Source organism: Paramormyrops kingsleyae, chromosome 15 (genome assembly GCF_048594095.1).
Source record: "Paramormyrops kingsleyae isolate MSU_618 chromosome 15, PKINGS_0.4, whole genome shotgun sequence".
NCBI classification, from domain to species: Eukaryota; Metazoa; Chordata; class Actinopteri; order Osteoglossiformes; family Mormyridae; genus Paramormyrops; species Paramormyrops kingsleyae.
The window spans coordinates 3423646-3443813 of record NC_132811.1 but is presented as its reverse complement, the minus strand read 5'-3'; the positions used below and the strand labels follow the sequence as shown (position 1 = coordinate 3443813).

Sequence of the window (20168 nt, the reverse complement as noted above, 5' to 3'; positions counted from 1 at the left end):
TGAGTTGGGTTCTGGTCTCTTTTTAATCCTTTTTTAAATCCTTCTCTGGCAGCAGTCATACTGACATGTTTCTGAAATTTGGGAAAAGTTGCTCCTTTAGCTTTAGCTTTGTGATGGTTTGGTACATCCAGGTGTACAGTTATACCACGGTTAGGGGGTGCTTTAATGCTCAGGCTTATTCGGGTTGAAGCACAGCCCCCCCCCCCTAAAAAGGGACCTCAAGCCCTGATAACTTAAATAGCCTGGGAGCCTTTGGCCATGTTAATGTTACCCTGACCACAATACCTCAGTTTGTACCGTCATTTACACCATAGTTTACAGCACATTGAGAGAGAGACCTACACACACAAACCATAGGAGCTGCATATACGTATCAGTAGGAGATGGAGCTGAAAGGGTTACAATCAGTCTGTCTTCCCTTCTTTCCTAAGATCCGCAAGTGGAAACAAGGTGTCACAGTCAGCTCTGGTTCTGCTTAGAACAGTAAATGCTGTGTAGGAGCCGACTGTAAAGAAATTAACTGGTAATTCTTATTTTATTATGGTAAATTTCTATATGTCCCACCTACATTTTGACAGTGTAATGAGATGGATTTTATAGCATTATTTGTAGATTACTTGTGCATGCTGCGCACAATCATTTTTTTCTTCTCTTTTGGCAAATTGCTTTTCAGAATTATCAGAATGCAAGCACATTATAAGTACACCTGTCAGGCATATCTCTGTGACCCTGAAGTATTTCATACAGATTTAACACTACATTTTTGTAGTATTTTTTATTTGTATGTTTTGGTTGAATGTTTTAGCAAAGTAAGCACATGAGCTAACCAGCTGAACCTCTCAAACATAGTTTTCTATGATCTTTTGTCTGTTGCTCATTAGGAAGTGTGGCTCAGTTTAAATGAAATATGATTACAGTTGTACTGTTGCTTCTAACCGTACCACTGATTTAAGTCTTTTGTTGACAGCCAGAAATTCTTGCCCTGCTGCCATTCCCTCCCCGTGGCAGTGGCTCCTCGTTTCTAATAAAAAGGGCATTTAAGTTGAACCGCATTATAAACCACCCCCCCAACGTCTCTCTTCCTCACCACCCTTCCCTGTGTCCTTCAGAAAAGGGGTTGGCATTAATCATTAAAAGACTGTTGGCTCGCTCTGAGACTTCTAATCCATTAAGAAGAAGAATATGTTTTGCGGGACGGAGAGGGAAGAGGAAGAAACAGGAAGGAGAAGGGCAATTGGAGTGTCCCTGCGATACCATCAGCGCCGAGAGGGAATGATGGCGCTGCGGGACGCTGATAGACACCCGCGTGCAGAGGAGCGGCTCGGCGTGGCGCGGCCCCGTGCTCCCGCGTGACATCACTACCCTCGTTTCGGTACATTTCAGACGTGTGATGGAACCGGACCTGCGATGATGGACGGAGCATGCCGGTAGATTCCGCCGGGACCGGGAGTCCTGACAAATCTGGGAGCGGAACTCCGTCCCGTGGAGCCGACGGTGATCGATCGCGCGGCCAGAGCCCCTCGCGCCCCGGGGGGGGGGGGGGGGGCACGGCTCGGGCACGCAGCCTCCCTGCATTTACGCCACTCCGTTTCTCAGCCTTATTTATTAAAGGATCATGCCATCACTACACTTTATCTTTTCTCCGAATTATTCTAATTTCAGTATCTTTGTTTCAGTGTGTGACTTTATAACTGGATCCTTTTGGACAGTTGGATTTTAAGGCATTCTAGTGTAGTTAATAACTGCGTCAAAAAGGTTTACTTCGCCTGAGGTGTTTTCTGATATTTTAGATCTGGCTGCTTGGTACTTAATTCAGGCAGCTGGGAGCTAATAATTAAACTAAATCTTCTTTAAATGCTGATGTACACATTACTTGATAATAACAAATTGAAACATTTGCATATGCTTGATTTCAGATCAATTTTATTTCAGGTACTGTATATCTAATTAATAGCTCCTCACATGAACACTGTCAGTATTTTACCCATTGTTTAAGCTTGAGGTCACTTCTTAATTATCCCATCAGGACAGAACACAATACTCTTTTTCTGATACAGAAGGTACCATTGATAGATTTTTCACACAACGTCGCCATCATAGATGTTACTGGCCCCTGTATAAAAAAAATAAATGTGGCCCCAGTTGATCCACTTGCAATGGATATTCTTCTTAGAATAGCTCTTTAAGAGGACCAGAATCTGACGGTCTGGTTATTGGGGAAAGTCATTTTGGCTGTGACATCAATTTAACGAAACACTAGCTTGATTCAATGTGCTACATTTATTTCGATAAAATATCTGTATTTGAGGAAATTAATGCTAGCAGGCTTGCATGTTACTTGGTTGGCGACACTAAATATAGCCAAGCTAGATGGAAAACGGTGATGCTTAAATGTAAAAATGTTCCATTTAGCTAAAAGAACATGAAAATACCATATATAATTGAAATGCTGCAGTACGTTCAGAGGCTGTGAAGCCCAAACTTTGTTCTGTCGCATTTCTCGCTAGAGAGTGATTGGCAATGTTTAGGAAATTCCTGGTAATTTAAGTGCCAGCTGCACTTGCTGGTGCTTGTGGACGTCACTGACAATTTTATTACTGGGCGACAGGACGACGTCGTCGTTTAAAGCTGGCTATTGTTTATAAAAAAAAATACTCCGTGCCGTCACATGTTTCGCGAACGTCGGATAACAGTGATAAAGGTGCTTCACGGTATGTTGAGCTTACTTTTGGAGAGAAGTTGATCAGGCAGTTCGTATGCGTCTGCTTTTGATGAAGCTGATTTATAAGAGGCATTGCTCATTAACACTTTAATATCTTGCACTAGCTTGTGATAACGGTATTCGGAGTTGGTTTTTCACTGTTGTGTGTATCTTCATGCTAATTCGTAATAATTTGTTTAGGTCAGTCTTTGAGCAGCACTGTAGCCCAGGCCCACTGTCTCAGGGCTGACAGGGACAACTGGGGGGGTCCAGGTAGGAGTGGGGGTGTGGTTGAATGAATTCTGGAATTATGCATAATTTGTCTGCTGTAAGGTTTAGTCCCTCCCTGGTTTTGCATGTGTGCAGCTTGCAGGTTCTCCCCAGGCTTGAATACAGCGAGGTGAAGTGGTCTCACTAAAAAAGTCCATTGCATGTCACTGTGAGCCCTGTCACAGCCCGGTGTCCCATCCAGGCAGCCCATTGGCTGTCACAGCCCGGTGTCCCATCCAGGCAGCCCATTGGCTGTCACAGCCCGGTGTCCCATCCAGGCAGCCCATTGGCTCTCACAGCCCGGTGTCCCATCCAGGCAGCCCATTTTACTAGTTATGCAAATACTTGTGATCCTATGTTTATAACCTCAAGATGTTTTCCAGCAAGAGTCTGTGGGAAATTCAGATGGATGAGAAACACTGGGGGAAGACCTTGAAGGACTAGCAGCTAATCAGGTTAACTGGATGTTCAGTAAAGACCCACGAGGAAGTACCAGGGTATCCAGTGCTTAGGGTATAGCCCAGTGCTTTAAGCGCAGCAGCCAATGAAAAATGCCATTAAAGTGGCAGTTCTGCTTTTGGAAGTTTCATATGGGTACTTCCTGTTTCATATGGGTACTTCCTGTTTCATATGGGTACTTCCTGTCTTCGTTTCTCAAAGCGAAGGTGAGAGATGGACTTGATTCTTTAATGCAGAAGAGCTACAGTCTATTGACATGGTGCTGTTGAGATGGACTAGACAGAATGTCATTAATCATCCAGTGGTTTTTCTCCCTTACATCGTCCAAGTAGAGAGGTGATTTTGTATTGCCCTTTGCCGCATGACAGGATGTATGTATTGACAAGTGTCGCCTTGGGGAATGTGTGCGTCTCTTCCTGGATTTAGTGCCGTGGACGCATCCGGCATTTTCACAATCGGATTTCTCTGGCTTCGGATAAATGCATCTTGGGGCAACCGAACATTATGTAGCCCATTTTAATCAGGTTTAAAAAGCTGGTTTACCTCCAGCCTCCCCCCACATACCGAGTTTCAATCACCATAAATTTGTGAAAGATGGGAGTTTACGTCATTTGTGCATTAAGTAATAAAAAGAAAACGACGGGTGAAGCGACAGAGCAGGGATTTCGTTATTGGCTACAGAAGCTTTTCCTTTGGCCTTTTTTTGGATAATTCCCCGTTATTCTGACTCCTTGTTGTCTGGTAATTAATTATTCAGAGGCAGCATTATCTCTGCAATTCTTCGAGGAAAGAAAGTGTGTCCTCAGGAAAGAGTTTCTTTCGTTTATCTTTCTCTCCGTTCTGCGGTGTTGTTCCCCCCCCCTTCCCGTTCCACTCCTCCCCCTACATTTCTCTTTCAAAGGCTATGTTTTGCAAGCCCCCGCAGTGCCTGCCGTTCTTTCGATACTCCTATGGAAATTGTTTGTTTTGGGAATAGATAAGATTCTATAAAGGGACCAGACATCCTTATCCAGTTGCCTTGCAGAGTAGGGGATTATGGGTATGCATGCAGAGGAATAACGACCGGTTCTGCCCGCCGCCCGGCTGCTAACTAGAGAGCAGGGGAACCGGCACCTCGTTAGCAAATCCGCAGACAAAATGGATAAATAGGTGCCTTAAGGAAGTTTTCATGTGTCCACGCTGATAGAGTGCGCTCATTGTAATGCACCCTGGCGTGTATCATGAGGTCTAGGGGGATGTGACAGATGGGCATTCGTGATTTGACCCACCTCCCTCCATGATGGAATACACGGCTTGTCATCGCCTAAGGCTGACGTGCGCCCGAGCCCTTCGCAGAAAGCTACAAATCCTGTCAGCATAGCAGGCGCAATTCCAGCTTATACCAAAGTTGTGGAGTTCCTGTTCAAAGGCAAAGGAAGAGGAGTACACAAACTCGGAATGAGGCACACAGGGGTTGGTGGCATCCATAAATAAAATGGAATAAATAAAGAAGAATTCAGGAGATTCTGTCCCAGGCTTGTAGGTGCTGAGTAGGAATGCATTTATATCTATGGGGTAGAAGATATGTGTTATAATGCTGCACCCTTGCATCGTATCGACATTTTATATAGAACCAAATTACCAAATTGCAGGTCTTTCCACCGTGTCGCAGTGCACTTGAAATTAGCAGCGCACCCCATGGGTGAAAGTTTGCACTTTCATTTGTCCTTTCTTATGTTTTCATCATCTTAACCTTGTGGCGCTCTTAATGTGATTGAAATGCATGGATGGGAGGGGCTGCGCGATGATGTCACTCCTGCCCCGTGTCCTTCCTCATTCTGTGCCGTTGCCACCAGAAAATTGCTGTTTGCGCCACTTCATTTGGGCATTAATGTGCATCGGTGCAGATGGAAAATTGCACGGTCCCCTTCTGCACGGCAGGTGAGGATGCCGGAGCGAAGCCACCCGACACTCACCTGGTCCCAAGGTCAATCACCAGTCGCCTTGATCTGCATAGATGAAAAGGCGCTGAACCCTGGTGTAATACGAGGGAGATGTTTAAAGGACTGATAAGCTCCCTTTACCTAGTTATTTACATGTTTGCATTTTAATGAGACCATTGCCCCCATGCAATGGTGCAGAGGCCTTATTTATAATATTGAGACAAATGGCTGTGTGCCCATGAAAGGCAATCTGCTGATTAACTGGCTGGCTTTTTATCTGTTGCCGTTTGATGTATGACATCTTTTTAAAGCCCTGGTCGAATGCAATCACAGGCTCTTTCATTGCAGAGACCCGAGACATTCCAGATTGCCTGTGCTTCCCCAGGGAGCTGATCCTTCAGTAAATATTGACTGTTCAACTGTGTGTGTGTGTGTGTGTCTGTGTGGGTCATGTATATATTACATTGTGGGGACAAAATGTCAAGGTTGTCATTGTTGGGATTTGGGATTTTCCCATAGGAATGAATGGAGAGTCCCCACAAAGATATAAATACAAACTTGTGTGTGTGGGTTAGGTTTATATAAACCAGTTTTTTTTTACGTTTTGGGTACCATTTTTCAGGTCCCCACAAAGATCTGTGAATGAAATCAAAAAAGTAAAAATGCCAAAAGTCTTGTATTATGTTTGGTTATGGTTACTTACGGTTAAGGTTGGGGCCATGTAGGGGTTAAAGGAGTCATATTGGGATTAGAGTATTCCCCACAGAAATGTAAGGAGAGTCCCCACAAAGATATCATACAAACCTGTGTGTGTGTGTGTGTGTGTGTTGGAAAGACATGAGAAGCTTCTGAAAGGACAAAGGTCATCCACCTAGTCAGAAAAATAAAGACCTCTCTCATTGTCAGTGTTTAACACATCTAGTCCCCAAAGCCTTACATAACCCTTATTGATTATTTCTGCTTAAGAGTAAATGATCAGGATAACAAAACAAGATTGTAACTCTTTATAAAGAGGCCTTTGAGTCTTTGCAATGCAATACAAATTTATAGCACCGTGTCGTATTATGTGGTACATAAAATATACTCAAAAATCATCATACGTCCCATTTAAATTGTCTGGCAGCACTGGATCATCTGGGAAATATACGGTATATATAATATTTGGGCATTGGGTGCCAGTTACTGAACACAGAAATCTAAAGAGAGGAATGTTCAGTTAGTAATTTGTACCCGCAATGCGATCTCCGATTCTCACCGGCTGGAATGCTGCTCTCTTCAGTGGATGAGGCAGCCAAATGGAGGTTCATTGTTTATGATCACAGACCCGTTGGCAGGAAGTGGTGGCATCGGGAAGAGAGATGACAGGGCGCACTCCATGACCGTGGAGGGCCTCTTCACGCGTGTTGCTGGTGCTGTGCCTGACACTTCCCCTTCCACTTTAGCCATGACAGAGCTGTGTTTATCTTTTTTTGTCTTCCCAGTGTGCTGCAGTGTGGCCTTGTCATGGGGGTCCCTGGTGCACTGGTGCCCTATGCTCAGGTCTGACAGAAATGATCCCACTTAAGTCTGCTCCCTAGAATCTCAATAGTTTCCAAAGGCAGCAAATAAATTGAGGGACACTGGTTCCCGTTTTGGTTTTTCCACGTTATTTTGGGGTAGGAAGGAGCCTTTGCTATAAAAAGCTGGATATTTGGATATTGACCGGAATGAGATGTTGAGATAAAGTGCCTAGAGATTCTCTGGCTACTCTGAGATAGCAGGTCCTGGAAATAATCGAGCTGTTTTTGCCTCGCGCTTGTAGAATGGTGACAGAGGCGGGCCGGCCGCCTGTTATTTCATCTGAGCGGAAAGCTGGGTCTCGCCCTTATAAATGCCGTGGCTTTTCGCGGGCTAGCGACCCCCGTGAGGTCGACGATAAAATGATAATCCTCTTATCTATGCTTGATGTAGGGACCTGCAATGCCAGAGGGTCCTCTTCAAAATTCTCCCTTGCGCTTCCCTTCTGGGTTCATGAGGCTACAAGCGATAGGTCTGACTGCACTGCCAGTGGCACATGCTATCCCTGACAGGAGAGTCACGCCAGAGAGTGTTCTCAGAGCAGACGTACCATAGACAGCAGCATGCACAGACGTACCATAGACAGCAGCATCCACAGACGTACCATAGACAGCAGCATGCACAGACGTACCATAGACAGCAGCATGCACAGACGTACCATAGACAGCAGCATCCACAGACGTACCATAGACAGCAGCATGTACAGACGTACCATAGACAGCAGCATGCACAGACGTACCATAGACAGCAGCATCCACAGACGTACCATAGACAGCAGCATCCACAGACGTACCATAGACAGCAGCATGCACAGACGTACCATAGACAGCAGCATCCACAGACGTACCATAGACAGCAGCATGCACAGACGTACCATAGACAGCAGCATCCACAGACGCACCATAGACAGCAGCATGCACAGACGTACCATAGACAGCAGCATGCACAGACGTACCATAGACAGCAGCATCCACAGACGTACCATAGACAGCAGCATCCACAGACGTACCATAGACAGCAGCATGCACAGACGTACCATAGACAGCAGCATGCACAGACGTACCATAGACAGCAGCATGCACAGACGTACCATAGACAGCAGCATCCACAGACGTACCATAGACAGCAGCATGCACAGACGTACCATAGACAGCAGCATGCACAGACGTACCATAGACAGCAGCATCCACAGACGTACCATAGACAGCAGCATGCACAGACGTACCATAGACAGCAGCATGCACAGACGTACCATAGACAGCAGCATGCACAGACGTACCCTAAAGGCTCATCATGTTGCTTGAAAGGCTGTTCTTCAAAAGTAGATACACAAGCCAATTATTAATTGTCTCTAATCTGGGAAGAGAGCTTTTATGGTTTCTTAGTAATTGTCATCCTCCAAAACTGTTTATATTTATAAATCTGGATATTTACCGAAAAAGTTCAGAATGCAGAAGGGTAACAGTGTGACAAGTGCCTTATTGAAACAAGCAGTCCCAGCTAAAAAAAAACCCAGCATAGACCAGCAGGGGTGGAACCATACTCTGTATAACTGGAAGCCCATATAGATAAGGGCCATGATAAGGAGAGTTTTGCTGTATGTCGATTATGAAAGGAACAGATATTTATTTTATATATCAATTTCAGGCAGTAAAAAATGAATTTATTTGTATGTTTTGTACTATAGAGCTGTGCTAATGTACCTTTACATTTAGGGTATCCCTGCCTGTAAGTTCAATGTCTTCTTGTGCATCTACAATGGACCAGAGTGACATGAGTTGTTGGAGGCGTGATGAAGACCTTCAGCGTCCCTTCATGTACGTCATGGTTTATGTGCTTGTCTCAGTTTCTGTGTAATATCACATAATGCAATCTGGTGTAGGTGGGAGACGGACTTAACAGAGATTTACTGGTTTTTATGGGTGGGGGAGGTGGTGCTTTGGGTCAGAACCTTATCTGTGGCGTTACCGAATTTCTTGAAATGGGACCAAGTCGCAATGACAACCGAGCCGGTACAATGTAATGTGTCTGTGTGTGAATGAGTAAAGTCTGTATATAAGTGTTTTGGCGGGGAATGAAGTCGCTGAGTTATTGGCACTATGTGAAATGAATAAGTTTGGCTTCATGCAGAGGTATAGATCAATACAGCACCATAGAATACGGCTTGATATTAAATAATCTGAAGAGATGAGGAATACCCTCACTACACTGGTATATGTACAATACATGTGTGCTTCTGCTTCAGTGCCATGCAGCATAATTTGGTGGTATCGTGTCAAAAATAAGACGTCAATCCATAATTGATGTGTTTAATGTAACACTTGGAAAAAGAAATTGATGAGATGCACCGGATCAATAATTTTCCGGAGACTTCAGTGATCACAATGGAGCACTTGCTACGTTTTTCCATACATTCCCTGTCAGATGATTCCCCTGTGTTTCTCTCTGCTTTTAGTTCTTATTGAATTTTCATTAGGCTCAGCAGGTTGTTCTAAGAAATAATGATTAGTTCTAAAGAAGTGACTTCTTTCAGACTGATGTGGGGGATGGGAGAGGGGCTGGACCGCTGGAAATGTTGGCTGTGACGTCACCAAACATCGAAAGACACACATTGCAGACAGACAACTTCCTGCACCTCGAATGTATGGCAGAAAAACAAACATGTATCTGTTTGTTAAATAGATTTAATACATTAAATGACCTGCTTTTCTCTTTTGCCTCTCCAACCGCCTTGCTCTTATGTGAACATGACAATTTTTCCAAATTTCTCAGTGGACCTGACTAATATCCACTAATTTCTGCTGGATCTTAAGCGATCAATGAATCATGCTTTAAAATCCCTGCGTAAAGCCAGGATTTGGCTGTATTATGTGTGTTTGTGCCCTGATATGACAAAGTTAAAAGTGTGTGTCACAGTATGCAAAGACAGCAAGCGTGTATCAGCTGACTGTAAGACCAGGGCAGTCACACAGGACTCTAAACTGCAGCCAGTAGATCGGTGTTTCATAATCAGGGACCCACAGATGGTCCACATTTTTGCTCCATCCAAGCTTCCTGCCAGGCAGTCAACATTTTTGCTCCCTCTCAGCAGGGGGCTGGGAGGGAGCAAAAACGTGGAGCATCTGTGGGTCCTCGAGGACCGTATTGGGGGGATACCACAGTAGCTGACTGCTTACAGCTAACACTCGGATAACCTGAAAAGACATCCGTTCAAGACAAGTACTGCAAACCACGCCTACGTATTTTGATTTGTGCTATATATATTGGGGCTACTTAATATGTAGTTCTCCTGAATCCTAGCTGGTGGTGCCAAACTGTTGCTGATGGTCCTATATAGTGTAAAGTGTGGGCACTGGTGGCCAGTAGCAGACAGTAAGCTGCCATGGCGAGTGCTGGGCCGTGTGGAATTGTACTTACGCTTTTATCTCACGTCTCACGGCGCTGGCTTTAAACAGGCTGCTGAAATACAGCCTTAATTATTCATGATCTCAGGGCGATAAGCTCGTTAACAGATGAAGCCGTAATTCATTTTTTCCTGCCTCCGTAGTAAAGCTGTTTGTTAGCTTCGCTGATATGCCAGTATTACGCAGAGATGCGTAGCTCTGTAAGTGTACACAGTCTGTAATTAAGGGACCATTTTGATTTCATCAGCTAAGAAATTTATTATGTTAAATTTTAAAGAAAAACAAGGTATATTTTAAAATGAGCTTAGCTTAAGGTCTCGTATAAGTGTTAAGAAGTAGGGTTGTCCTTACATATTAAGATATACAGCTAGGGAATAAATTAAGAGACCGCAGCATGATTTTATACGTATATGTATAGAGTGGTTTCTTAATTTTTTCCACGACTGTATATCTGAATCGCATTTTATTTTTATTCTAATGCAGCACACTTGTATGATTCCAAACCAACTTCTAGAGCTGAAGATGCACTCAGGCCCCGGGCCTCAGGGTAATATGCCTTACACAAAAAACGCTGTTCTGATCTGGGACATTACACTGATGTTGATGGATTATTCCACGTCGCATCCAGCCGTTCTCCCAGTTATGATATTTGTCATAACCTTTAATGCTGGTCTAATGCATGTACTAATGGATGCTTATGCCACTTTATTCGAAATGGGTAGACATCATCCCAATGAAGGGTAGCGGAATAAGGTGAATGAGGTGTGATACATTTATGATCTACCAATGGGGTTTTATTTATAGAGTACATGAAAAGAAGTATTATGAAGTGTCAAACAGATTCATGTCGAAGTCCCAATTAAGTAGCGTTTGATAAATTTAATTTTTAGTAAGCTGTTTAATGAATGCCTGACATTCTTCTCACATTGGAACCTAATTTCAGTTTTCTTATATATATATAAAATGACCTAATTATTTTTTTCACAATGTAATTATTATTTTTTTCTTTTCTGCAAACAATAAACCTGTGTCCCTAATTAAAGATGCACTAATTGTTAATAAGGAGCCACTATTAATGATAGATTGCTTGTCACTTTGTTCAGTGCAGTAAGTTAGTGCAGGTGAAACTGATCCTTTTCATTTGGGTTCATGGGGTTTTGACCAACGTTTAATAGTTTGCAGGTATTATGAGAGCAGCATACAGAACTGCTTGAGTGAGAGCTTCTGTCAGCTTGTCCTTCCAAGCTGAGAAGCTTGCAGCAGATTCTCAGATCCCCTGTTCAATGCATTACCCTCGTGACACAAAGGGGGCACAATGACTCATTGTGTAGATACACTTTCACGTATGTGGATGTTTACTGTAACGATTCATCAGTCATATTTCATTATAAGCCTTTAGCAAAAACATTCCGTTTTGGGTTTTTGTGCTTTTGAATAGCCTTTTCCCACACTTTAAGCTGAAGTATGATTAAATGTGATATAGAGTAAAAAAAAGGACATATCCTTTCATCAGAATGTTAATACTTTCTGCTTCTTGAAAGAAAAGACATTATGACTAATCGAGTGTTCAGTCATTTTTAAATAGGAAACAGTCCAAGTTGACGACCTTTGCTCAAATGTGTGAGATAATATTATCGTAATAGAAGCTTTTTTCTCATTTATTTCTAGAATTAAAATGATTCACTGATGTATCAGTAACTAACCCGTCATGTTCTGGTTCCTGTAGACCAAAGACGATGGAACGCAGTGTCTCTCACCACAGGGCCGAGCCGTCCTCTGTTGTTTCCGGGTTTAATGAAGTTTTCGTTGAATAGTGTGCTAATTTTAGTAAGTATAGTGGCTATTAATACTATATTTTTTTTATTACAAAAAGAACTCCTAGAGAAACCAGATTTAGTTGCAATAAGAACATTGTTGAGAAGGCAGCCATACTTTTCCCTTTAGCCTCTACCTTCGCAGATATTTGCAGATAAACTAATATATTGAGCATTATGTAGTACATTTTCAAGCTTCAAGCTGAGATAAATAGCATGTCATGCCAGTTTCAGTTTAATTTGTGTTCTTTGTATTAACATGTTCTTTTTGCCTGCAAATCTGTGTAAGTGTGATCAGGCTACTAATAGTGGCTTTTTGAAGTTTATAATGTTTGCATGGGAAAAATACTGGTGAGTTAGTGAGCTAAAATGTTTTGGTTATGAATCTTTTTCTATCTCATCCTATTACTAACTCCTTCTTCTAAAATTTAGAAAAAAAACTTGTTAACTTCTCCAATTACAAATACTATAATCACAAAGACACCTTCGCAGTACAGCTAATGCTGATTTACTCATTTTTAAGGTCACCAGTAGTAGTAGTTGTCTGTTGTTTACAGGACTGTATATGGGTAACTTCTTAGGTTTGCTGCCATTTATCTGTAGCTGGGAGAGTAGTGAGACTACTGCTCACAGTGATGCACTATCACCCAGCTCATCCTTAATGAGAGCGGATTAGAGAGGATAATCGGGGCTTTGCAGAATCCAGGTTCAAGGCTGGAGAGGTCAGAGGCAGCTTGGAATTCTGTGTCACAAATCCCACCCCAACAGATAGAGGTAATAAGGAACTAAATTGCCCCCCCACACCATCGTTGTAGCCCCCTTACTGCCCAGAGAGATACATTCAGTGTTTTAGGTTATTTTTTTCCCTTTATCAATAACTATTTTGTATATATTTCTTATAATACTGCCTCAAAAATTCCTTGACAGTGAAAACCAACCAAGTGTTTACTTTTTCAGGGGATTTTTTTTGTGGAATTTGCTTCATTAATTTTGTCCAAATACAATGTGTAGCAAATTTGTGCAGATAAAGATGAGTATAGGTGTAAAAAGCATCAGAATAAGCTTCTCCAGTATAGTAATACATCCTGCCATCAGTGTGTATCTGTATGAAGCCCGAATTCGTTCACAGGAAGTGTGTCACGTGACCAGGTAATTACTCTGTGAAAAGGCAGGACACGTGAGTGAAGTCACGTGTTGAAATGAATCCACGGTATCCGGTTCTCTGGTCAGAGCACAGCTTGAAGGAGCACTGACTTCAAGGTCATAACACTGCATGAGATGAAGGGTGAGCTCAGTCGTCGGCGCTTATTTTCAAGAATAATAAACAGGTGAAGGATAATGGGAAAAAATAAGCTACACGATCACAGATATATGTTTGATTGTAATTTTTATAACAATGACTTGCAGAGGGCAAGTCTCCATGTCTGTAATCAGGAGGTCATCACTTCAAGCGTTGGCAGAGGAGTCATATGTCTGCGGGCCCTTGAGCAAGGCCCTTAACCCTCACCCCCAGGGGTGGCACACAATGGCTGACCCTCTGCTGTGACCCCCAAGCTATGGAGAGCAAGATGGGGTTGGCGAAAAGGACAATTCAAATGTACTTGTGCAAATAAAAGGATTTTTTTATTTGAACAAATATCTTAAGAAATAGACTTGCCATGGGGGCTACTTTTACTAGCCCTATGGTCCCCAATATTATTACTTTCATTAATTAAGATCATGAAAAGGTTTTCCACCCATCTTTTGGAGGTGCACTGCTGCAATTGCAATCCTGAGTGGCGTAAACACGCGTAATTATTTTTCAGTCAATAAGCACAATGGCCGCCGCTGTGCTTATCTGCATGACACAGGCCTGTTAATGCAGCTCGAGGCAGCAGCGGCTGCTGGAGAGCTTCGTCTGGGCAGAAATATTCACAGTAAGTGGGGAATGCATGTTGCATTCGGGGACAGGTAGCTGATCACTGAGTGTGCTGATTGTGAAGTGCCAGTGCGCGTGTGACATGCAGTAAAACGCGAGAGTTCACCATAAAATGCCTTCACACCATATACACACAAATTAATGCTTCACACGGCACTAAAACACATTTTTGTTTCATGGTCCATAAACCATGGGTAGATATTGTTCATGAATACACATCAATGCTTTGTATAGATAGACTTTCTGTAGGTCAATAACCACCTTCTGTTAGCAAGTTACTCTAGTCCAGAGCATGATGTCATTTATCTTTACACCAGACTCCTAACTCTTACACTACGCAGATAATATTCTTCATGATAGAAGCAAAGCTATCCCTGTTCTGCCTTCCTATATTCCATTTGCTAATATTGACAGAATGGAGTGAGTCACACTGCGATTCTGAATGGCAGCACAAACGATGCCGTAATGGTATCTAAGTGTGAAACAGTGTGTCCCGTAAAGCCTTCCTTTGCTTTATGTAGAACTGTAACTGGACACAGATATGGCAATTATGAAAGCTTACTGCGCTAGAGATAAATACAGTACAGTCTTAGGCAGTTTACAGAGATTAATCTTGGTATTAAGTGTATTCTCCAAAAAGTCGCCGATATCTCTTTGGATGGCTAGATGATCACCGCTTCAGTTCCCAAACCTCTCCTCAGGGGCACCTCAGTCATTACATGTGTTTGTTAAATTTCACTACCAGCTCACTCAATTGACTAACTTAATTAGCTAAATAACTAAGTGAGGTATTGATTATCCAAACATGGAATGCTAGTGGTCTATTCAAAAAATACACTGGCTAATTGAATGCTGGCTGCAACTCCTGTGGTGACAATCGGAGAGGGTGGTTAGCTGTGGCGGCTCTGTGACCGACATCATTACACGAAGATCATTTAAACATCATTATTTTGCATAGTTCTCTTAGTACTGTGTGTGTGGGGGGGAGGGGGTTATGTGTATATTACATTGTGGCCAAATTTCAGGGACAAAATGTCATATAAAATCCTGGGACATTTCTTTCGGTTTTTATAAAAATCTGTGACTGCAATGAAAAAACTAAAAATGCCAAAAGTCTTGAGTTTCGTTTGGTTACTTATGGTTAAGGTCATCATTGCTGGGATTAGGGATTTGCTTATAGAAATAAATGGACGGTCCCCACAAAGATATGAATACATAAATGTGTGTGTGTGTGTGTGTGTGTGTGTGTGTGTGTGTATATATATATATATATATATATATATATATATATATAAAAACTGAATATATAATATAGGAAGGAAGTGACCCGTTATTGCAGTTCCTGCCCTAAAGCTGGTTTATAATATTGAATATCAGAGGAGCCTTAGATGAGTTCAATTTTAATGTTTGCGTCAAGGTATTTTTAGTGCCTTCCAGTATTATCTGGTTACTGGCCCTTTTTCAGCCAGACCCTGAATGGGAGACACCACTTCAATAAACAACGTGGAGCAGAAGCCGATCTTCTTAAACAGCGTTTGAATGGCTGTAGATCACGGAGACCGCTAGCTGCCTGGGCTGGCGATGGGGGAGAGTGGAGCAGTTATTTAAGGCTATTAAAGCAACATGCAGGAAGCAACAGCTTCGTTTGGCACGAAGCTCATCACCCTCGGTCACCCAGGAGTGTTTAATGAGGACCGAAAAGCGAGTGCGAATGCTTTAGATCGGGTCACATTCATAAGCGTGTTTCAGGCATCCGTGGGATGGGTGGCACCTCGTACCGCGATGCACGCTTTAGCCGTGTGTCTCTTCGTCGCAGTTCCACCACCTCCAAATTTACCATGCACCATGATGGTTCGCCATCTGTCTCAGCGGTGACTACACTTCATGCCAATATGTTGCAAAGTCATGATAAACATGCTGCTAAAACAGTTCCTGTTTTCCTTTGTTGTGCTGGCTGAGAACACAGGCTTTTTACTCCTATATGAAGCATATATTTTGCTCCTCCTCTTGCGATTACCGTACCTTCATACATATGTAAATAGATATTTACTTAAAAATGCTAGACAGAGCTGCTCTGGACAGATACAGACATAGATATATTTGTACTAAAAGGCAAGATAAAACCGTGAGGTTTTTGCACAGATTCAGAAGATACGTGGTGTTCAGAAAACAAAAAAAGGTGACGTATGATATGGAAAAGACGTGCACGTTGTCGGGCATAGCTGGCATGCCTTCGCGCACTGCGCTGCTGACTGTCTCTGTTCAGGCATATGGCTGCCTGTTATTTCCGTAGCAGTACGTGCAGACTGACTGATGGAGGAGCGCCTGAAGCAGGCGGGGTGGTCCTGTGCAGGAGCGGTAGCGCAGTACGGTGTGCTCCGGGACCCAGCTCTGGACGATAAGCCTCTACGTCTCTCTGCCTCCAAGCCTCTGGGGACTCCTCTCTCCCTCTGCCTGTTGTGATTGCGGAGGCTCAAATTAAAGTGGCCCGTCAGGATGAGTGATTGCGTCCGCCTGCTGGTTGATTGTTGTGGCATCGATGGCCCCAGAGGTTGCTGGGTCCTGACTCGAAACAGAGAGATCGGGTTGTAGGAAAAACTACACTGGAGCCATTTGCTGACAGACCATAAAGACAAAGCACACAGACACACACAGACACACACACAAGCGCACGATGCGTTTTCATGCAGGGCCAGCACTCGATGACTGTAATTTCTGGAGTTATAAATAGTTACGATACAACAATTGGCTCCACATACATGATACCGTGAACAAAACTGCATTTTCCTTCTTCCGTAGCTTGACCTGACCATATAAAAAACGTGTCCTGAGATGTACTGAGAGGTTTGACCTGGCATTGAGTACAATGATTACCTGTGACTCTCGGTTATTGAAGCAGAGTCTAGTTTATTGCGAGGGGGAAACGCTACATAAAAGGCAGTGCCTACATACTTTTCAATGCAGTTAGTCTGGCCCATTTACCTATCGATCCGGGACTCACATGGGTGACGAGGGTGGACATGTCTTCCTCTGAGTCATTACGTATCTCAGAGTTTGCATTCATAGCAAGGAGGAAAGTCATTCATGAATCCATTTGATAATTTTTTCTCTTATTTCCTTCTCCGTTTAAAGTGTACCTTCTCAGACCGAAGACGATAGCCGAAAATATGAAAATATGAAGTTAAAGGGGTTTTGAAATCAACAGTGGTAAGTTTTTGTATTCGCTTTTTTAACATGAAGTGAGATATGTCTGCGTGAAATTTCAGACACAGCTCTTTGGGTTTCCATGATGAATCACATTCTTTTGACTATTTTCAAGTGACTTAATAACATGCTATGGATAAATGAGGCCAGAAAATAACTGGACATGGACAGAGGGGACACAGGGGACACAGGGGACACAGGGACATGGCCTTGACTGATACGGAGAGGTCATTAATATTAGAGTTTGTAATATGGCTGTCCTTTGGATTTCAGTTTCAATTATTCTCAGGTGACTTTCTTCCTTTTCTCAGTTTCCCGGAACATGACATCCATATCGTCAGCTCTGCCCAGTTCAGGCAATAACACAGATTCCCAACCCAAGCAGGTTAATGCTATAGATCATTTCAAGGATCAGATACGGGGTGTGATCCTGGTGCTCTGCAAAAAGTCTTGTGGGAGAAGAAAAAAACTGAGAAATGGCTGCAGAGGGAGGAGAATCAGACTCTATAAATTTTAAGCACAATCATATGAGCTCTCAAAATCTGGGTGATACCTGTCCTCTCTGTCCCTCTCCTGAGAAATCACACATTTCCCTTCAAAATGCATTGGATTTTCTTCTTTCGAGATTTGAATGCCGCTTCATTATCATGGAAATTGGCAAATCTTCTGGATCACAGTATGCTTACGTGCAGCCAACCTCCCATTCTCACAGTGTTAAGAAACCGCATAAAAATAATCTCTGAAAGGTACGCAATCCCGACATGGCTCCTGCCGGCAAACAGCCCTGCCCCAGCCTTCCATATGTCGAAGAATAAGATATAAACAGCAGCACACCACTCATTCAGAGAAGTGATCCCCCTCCCCAGTTCACAAATGAACATCTGGACCAGGCTCAGCAATTTCATGCAAAAACAAGACAGGCAACAAAAGGCTTTAAACAAATATCGAGCAAACTGGGTTTTCATTGACGAGCTTGTGGGCAGGTGCCTCAGGAATCTTTGTTAAATCCTGGGGTTGTTTTGTTTGCAATCTGTGTTCAGTGGACCTTTCTGCTATTTATACTCATGAGGGTGGGGGGGGGGGGGGGAGTGAACTGCCGAGAAAATAGTTGAACTGGAAATTGAACATGAACCATGAAGTTTGACAATAAAAGTGAAAAACCAGCCTCTGAGTAAGTATGCATGACTATGCAAACATGCTGTGCAGAGATTCAGTTTAACAAACCTCCATTAATCTCTGCATCGTGTGGATAGAGACTGCAAATATTAATACTTTATTGTGCTGGGTTCCGTAATAGACATTAAAGCAACAACAATTTGCTGCTTTTAAACTCCAACTTTAAACTGAAATTTTAGTTCCATGACCCAAGGAATGTTACTCCTGCAGGAAAAGGAAATTGTACTAGTCTGGTGTAAATGATGCTGCAGTGTGATCATCACAGGGTTTATTAATAAAATATTTTACTCTTCAAACTTTCCAGTAACGGTGATGGCAATTTAACACATGGACCACAAAAAAGAGACAATTCTTGTATGTTTTACAGTAAGAGCCACGTAAAAATTCCTGAGGTTGGGCAGAGAAAGTTATAACCGAAATATAAAAGAGGGAAATGTTGTCATTGATCCAAAAGATGTTTTAAAACTTATAATTCTTATAATTCTTATAACTTATAATTATAATGCACTACAAGATTCGAGTGACAAAAATATAAGAAGAAAGCCAGGATTATCTCAAAGGCTGTATATATATATATATATATAGGATATTGTTAAATCCCAGCCCTATATAATCCACAGGAACACTCATTTCAAAGCACTGGCTGAGAGTGAAATACTGTGTGCCCTTTTTATGATTACAGGGTATATGCCAAGTCAAGTGTTCAGACCTCGTTTAACTCTTTTTTTCCACTGCATGTGCTGGTCTTTCCTTTCCCTTACACTTCTATCAGTTCCTGAGCACAGCGTGAATCTATGAATATTTCCTATTTCCTAATTCTTACATTTTTCCTGAAAAAGGAACCTCACTTCCTAATGAAATCCAGGTAAGATATGGATCCACTCTTCTGATCTCCCAGTGAGTCCCTCACCACTGCTGGCGTTTGCTCCTCACCCTTAGCGTTTGCTGGCCCGGTGACCTGCTGCGTAACCATGGCGCTTGGTCCATTTACAACATAGCCTTCACCAAATAAGGTGACTGTTGCTGCTATGCTGGAGGAAGTGTGCTGCATGCTGTATACATCTCACAGTCGGGGGGGGGATGAAGGGAAAGTATATTATATCTAGTGGTAAATACCTGCTGCTTATTCCTCTGTAGTCTCCAATCAGCCATGCAGAAAATTGCCTAATTATTATAGACATCTATAATAGACATCTTTTCCTGGTGTCAGATTACATTTATGTTGAAAAGAATCACCGTGTTATTTATTGTCTTTAATATCACACTATGTATCAATAAGACCGTGCTTAAAATCAAAATCGGCAAACAAAACAAGCCTCTCCACTTTCCTCGCTCTCCCTACCGGGGGAAATCAAGATAATGCATTCATGCTTTCTTCATCCTTTTGAAGATTCATTCCAGCACGAGTGATAAGAAGGTGCCGACGCAGTCAGACTTTCTCGGTTAAAGATGTTTCCTCAAAAACGAAGAGCTAATCCTTATCTAACAGAAAGCTCTGTGCACACAAAGACCGTAGCTGCTATTCGGGCTGTAAGTTGATGACACGAAAAATGGGGGCAGTAACTTCCCTTTCAGCCGAACGTTGAGAATCACACAGAAGTGGCTGGCGCTCTATCTTAGCAGGCATACAGGTTATAAAGGTAATTTAGATAATTATACATTAGATTATCATTACATTGTTGAGACAGCTTGTCTCCGAAATTTAGAAGGAAATCAGAGAATTTAGATGGAACCTACAGAAAC

The 20168-nt window shown here is 42.6% G+C and overlaps 1 protein-coding gene across 7 annotated transcripts in view; it reads left to right on the top strand.

Moving 5' to 3' along the window:
- Positions 1-20168, top strand: part of ptprsa (protein tyrosine phosphatase receptor type Sa) — a 165375-nt gene that overhangs the window by 13563 nt on the left and 131644 nt on the right. For all 7 annotated transcript variants that reach the window (XM_023843591.2, XM_023843588.2, XM_023843589.2 and 4 more), the window contains exon 2: positions 17178-17252. The gene's annotated coding sequence lies outside the window, so the exon portion shown is untranslated. The remainder of the gene's footprint in view (positions 1-17177; positions 17253-20168) is intronic.